The following is a 6,000-nucleotide window of genomic DNA, read 5'->3' as shown; positions in this document are numbered from 1 at the left end:
TTCCTTTTATAAAATAAATCATCACTTTAAAAGGAAGTATCTGGTTGTGTCACCAGGTAAATTGCAGATAACCTATAATCATAGATGATTTTAATTTTAAAATATAACCCATATTGGATAGAAATTGAACACCTTAAAATTAAAGTTAGTTCTGCATAATCTGTGCTCACAGGCTTGAGAGTAACTGCTCTTGTCATTAATTTTGGAAGAAATCCTGAAAGATACTTGGGATCAATAACTTGCCACCATGATGACTAGGATTATTATTTTTACTTGTCTCATTGGCAGTAAAATGAACACACCTTAATGAATCTGAGTCAGTTGAATTGCACTGAAATGAATTTGGAAAGCTGTCCCCTAAAATTTCCCTGCCTTTTTTTTTCCTTCCCTACTTGTTAATCCGTAGAAAGCTTTGCACATAATTATTCAAGTGTAAGGACAGAAGAGATGGGATTTCATGAGAAAGGACATTGCAACTGCCTCTAAGTGTTTCATTTTGCATACCTAAAATTCATTTGACACATATGTCTCAGAATCATCTAGAGAATAATTGAAATGTTTTAGAAACACCTACCCATTCCAAGTTACAGAGGCTTTATTACTCTGGCAAGTGATCCTTTGGCTACAGCAAATCTAAAATATGAATTGGAGAAATGTGTTACTGTTTGCAAAATCCGTCCTGCTAAATTGTTTCTTTAAATAAAACCGAAGTCAGCAAAAAATGTGCTTCTGCAGCTGCTATTTCATGGTGCATTCCACTACTTAACCAGATTTGAAGAATTCTAAGCTTTTAAAGGAGAATCTACCTCTGTTTTGTTAATAATTCCTTTCTTTCATAGTCACAATGGGAATAAAAGAAACCTAGTTTTTACAAATATTTGACTATCTTGAAAGTTGACACTAAAAAAAAAAAAAAAGTGCAGTGTTTCTGAGATATCTATAAAGTCAAGTTTCAATTTTTTGTGTGGAATTTATGTGAATATTATATCAAGCTTTTTTAAAATGTGGTCAGTACTGTCTTTGGTTTATTATAAATTGGTTTCCACATTAAATGCTTTATATAGTATAATAAATTGATTGCCGCTGTATATTGGTTTGTGTTTATAATATATTGGATTGACTGAGTAATAAATCTTTCTTTTCAGCAATTACTTTTATTGGTGTGAGTAAATTATACTGGTTTCACAGTGAGCCAAACGTTTTGCATATAAATTATACGGTTTTGGTCAGGTGATGTTGAGTTTAACATTTAATTTAAAGATTGGGGATATATGTATATATTGCATATATATACAAATATTACATTTCATAGGGCTGTTATATACTTCTTTTGCAGCCAACAATAGTTTGTTCTAAAGTCTCATATTTAACTTGAAAAGATTTGGTTAAGTTAGATAAACTTTTTCATTTTCTCTCAGTTTGTCTTTGGGATATTTGATGGAAAAACTGCACTGAATGTATTTTTTTTTGCTATTCTGGACTCCTATCAAGGTGTGTTGGATATGGAAAATGACATTTCAATCCAATATAATGAAGAACATTTTAAGAAGTATAGCTTTACAAAATGATAGGAGCTTCCTCAACTTTTGAAACAATGAGACTTTGATACAAATGGCTATATTTTATACCAATATGATGCTATATTACAGCTCAAATTCTTGCACCTGCATTTTAAGTGTTTTAAAATGTGAAAATCCTACCATTTCCTGTAGTTTATTTAATTCCATAATTTTTAAATATCGCTATGTATTTAATTATTTCACCAACAGTAATTAAGCAACTGTTTTGTGCTTACTGCATTGCATATCACAGAGAATATTTCTATTGTAGCAGAAACTTCCATTGGACATCATTAATTAAAAACAGATTCTTATATCTTTCTTTTTCTCCTTTGCTTTTCGCTTCTCTTCTTTTCACAGCTATTTGTAAGGCCTCCCAGACAGCCATTTTGCTTTTTTGCATTTCTTTTCCATGGGGATGGTCTTGATCCCTGTCTCCTGTACAATGTCACGAACCTCATTCCATAGTTCACCAGGCACTCTTGTCTATCAGATCTAGTCCCTTAAATCTATTTCTCACTTCCACTGTATAATCATAAGGGATTTGATTTAGGTCATACCTGAATAGTCTAGTGGTTTTCCCTACTTTCTTCAATTTAAGTCTGAATTTGGCAATAAGGAGTTCATGATCTGAGCCACAGTCAGCTCCTGGTCTTGTTTTTGTTGACTGTATAGAGTTTCTCCATCTTTGGCTGCAAAGAATATAGTCAATCTGATTTTGGTGTTGACCATCTGGTGATGTCCATGTGTAGAGTCTTCTCTTGTGTTGTTGGAAGAGGGTGTTTGCTATGACCAGTGCATTTTCTTGGCAAAACTCTTATTAGTCTTTGCCCTGCTTATTCCATATTCCAAGGCCAAATTTTCCTGTTACTCCAGGTATTTCTTGACTTCCTACTTTTGCATTCCAGTCCCCTATAATGAAAAGGACATCTTTTTCGGGTGTTAGTTCTAAAAGGTCTTGTAGGTCTTCATAGAATCGTCAAACTTCAGCTTCTTCAGCATTACTGGTTGGGGCATAGACTTGGATTAATGTGATATTGAATGGTTTGCTTTGGAAATGAACAGAGATCATTCTGTCATTTTTGAGATTGCAACCAGTACTGCATTTCAGACTCTTTTGTTGACCATGATGGCTATTCCATTTCTTCTAAGGGATTCCTGTCTGCAGTAGTAGATATAATGGTCATCTGAGTTAAATTCACCCATTCCAGTCCATTTTAGTTCACTGATTCCTAGAATGTCAATGTTCACTCTTGCCATCTCCTGTTTGACCACTTGCAATTTGCCCTGATTCATGGACCTGACATTCCAGGTTCCTATGCAATATTGCTCTTTACAGCATCGGACCTTGTCCTATCACCAATCACATCCACAGCTGGGTATTGTTTTTGCTTTGGCTCCATCTCTTCATTCTTTTGGAGTGATTTCTCCACTGATAAAAGGAAAGATATAAGCATTTGAATGCAGAGTTCCAAAGAATAGTAAGAAGAGATAAGAAAGCCTTCCTCAGCGATCAATGCAAAAAAAATAGAGGAAAACAACAGAATGGGAAAGACGAGAGATCTCGTCAAGAAAATTAGAGATACCAAGGGAACATTTCATGCAAAGATGCTCTTGATAAAGGACAGAAATGGTATGGACCTAACAGAAGCAGAAGATATTAAGAAGAGATGGCAAGAATACACAGAAGAACTGTATAAAAAAGATCTTCATGACTAAGATAATCACGATGGTGTGATCATTCACCTAGAGCCCGACATCCTGAAGTGTGAAGTCAAGTGGGCCTTAGAAAGCATCACTATGAACAAAGCTGATGGAGGTGATGGAATTCCAGTTGAGCTCTTTCAAATCCTGAAAGATGATGCTGTGAAAGTGCTGCACTCAATATGCCAGCAAATTTGGAAAACTCAGCAGTGGCCACAAGACTGGAAAAGGTCAGTTTTCATTCCAATCCCAAAGAAAGGCAATGCCAAAGAATGCTCAAACTACCGCACAATTGCACTCATCTCACACGCTAGTAAATCATGCTCAAAATTCTCCAAGCCAGGCTTCAGCAATATGTGAACCATGAACTTCCAATTGTTCAAGCTGGTTTAGAAAAGGCAGAGGAATCAGAGGTCAAATTGCCAACCTTTGCTGGATTATCAAAAAAGCAAGAGAGTTCCAGAAAAACATCTATTTCTGCTTTATTGACTATGCCAAAGCCTTTGACTGTGTGGATCACAAGAAACTGTGGAAAATTCTTCAAGAGATGGGAATACCAGACCACCTGATCTGCCTCTTGAGAAATCTATATGCAGGTCAGGAAGCAACAATTAGAACTGGACATGGAACAACAGACTGGTTCCAAATAGGAAAAGGAGTATGTCAAGGCTATATATTGTCACCCTGCTTATTTAACTTATATGCAGAGTACATCATGAGAAACGCTGGGCTGGAAGAAGCACAAGCTGGAATCAAGATTGCCAGGAGAAATATCAATAACCTCAGATATGCAGATGACACCACTCTCATGGCAGAAAGTGAAGAGGAACTCAAAAGCCTCTTGATGAAAGTGAAAAAGGAGAGTGAAAAAGTTGGCTTGAAGCTCAACGTTCAGAAAATGAAGATCATGGCATCCGGTCCCATCACTTTATGGGAAATAGATGTGGAAACAGTGGAAACAGTGTCAGACTTTATTTTTGGGGGCTCCAAAATCACTTTAGATGGTGATTGCAGCCATGAAATTAAAAGACGCTTACTCCTTGGAAGAAAAGTTATGACCAACCTAGACAGCGTATTGAAAAGCAGAGACATTACTTTGCCAACAAAGGTCCGTCTTTTCAAGGCTATAGTTTTTCCAGTAGTCATGTATGGATGTGAGAGTTGGACTGTGAAGAAGGCTGGGCACCGAAGAATTGATGCCTTTGATCTGTGGTGTTGGAGAAGACTCTTGAGAGTGCCTTGGACTGCAAGGAGATCCAACCAGTCCATTCTGAAGGAGATCAGCCCTGGGATTTCTTTGGAAGGAATGATGCTAAAGCTGAAACTCCAGTACTTTGGCCACCTCATGTGAAGAGTTGACTCACTGGAAAAGACTCTGATGCTGGGAGGGATTGGGGGCAGGAGGAGAAGGGGATGACAGAGGATGAGATGGCTGGATGGCATCACTGACTTGATGGACGTGAGTCTGAGTGAACTCCGGGAGTTGGTGATGAACAGGGAGGCCTGGCGTGTTGCAATTCATGGTATCGCAAAGAGTCGGACATGACTGAGCAACTGAACTGAACTGAACTGAACTGCATCAAAAACAAATAATTTAAAAAAATGATAGATTTGTTTTATTATCCTAAATTCTAAATCTGTATATTGCAAATCGTTTTACCAGATAAGAATTGTTTCATGGCATGTTACAGAAATAAATCTTTTGGTGATAGAATAATGGATTTTTTTTTTTAAAGCACTATTCTAGACAAAGTTAAATAATTTGATTAGGCCAGGACTCCATAACACCCAATAAGTCTAGTGTATTTGAACATTGTGACTCTTCAAGATGGGATATATTATATAATGTTCTCTAAAAATATTTGAGTATAGGAATGTCATAATTTTTTTTCTTTTTAAAAGTCTTTTAAGAGTGGCACCTATGAAATATCATGTATAGAATTTTTTATAATTTAGAAAATATTTGAATCAAGACATTTATATTATGCTCATTTTAGGTGCCTATGATTCTATTTTATAAAATTCTTTACTGTGTTAATAGAGATTTTTCTCAGCACTATTAGTTTGGTAGATATGTATTATGAGATTAGAAAATGAATGGCATCAAATACGTACTAACTTATCACAAGGTACTACTAATTCATTAAACAAATACACTATATTTCTTTTTCAAGTGAAGTATGGCTCACCTTGAGATTATATAGTTTCAGATATACAACACAGTAATACAACATTTTTATAGATTCTTCCATAGACTATATTTCTAATGGAATATTTATTATCATGACTTATTTCAATTTACAGAATCAATGATAAAAAGAATACATTTAGAAGTTCTTTTTGTAGAAGATTTCTTCTACCAATTAATGTTTCTATCTTTCTTCCTAAATTTCCTCACAGGTTGCTGCCTCATGAAACTTAACTTTTTTTCTCAAATTCTAATAACGATTCTGTTGCTATCAGTAGCTAACATTTACAGAAATTTTACTAAGTTTTGGATAATGTACTAGTCTTTTTGTAATTTTGTTGCTTTGTGTGTTTGTGTGCTCAGTCATTTCAGACTCTTTGCAACCCTTTGGACTCTAGGTCTTCTGTTCCTGGGATTTTTCAGGCAAGAATACTGGGGTAGGTTGCCATTTTCTCCTCCAGGGCATCTTCACAACCCAGGGATTAATCCCACAACTCCTGCATTGCAGGCAGATTCTTTACCCTCTTAGCCACCAAGGAAGCCACAGTT

The sequence above is a fragment of the Bubalus bubalis genome, chromosome 7 (assembly GCF_019923935.1).
Source record: "Bubalus bubalis isolate 160015118507 breed Murrah chromosome 7, NDDB_SH_1, whole genome shotgun sequence".
NCBI lineage: Eukaryota > Metazoa > Chordata > Mammalia > Artiodactyla > Bovidae > Bubalus > Bubalus bubalis.
This window is presented reverse-complemented; position numbering follows the sequence as displayed.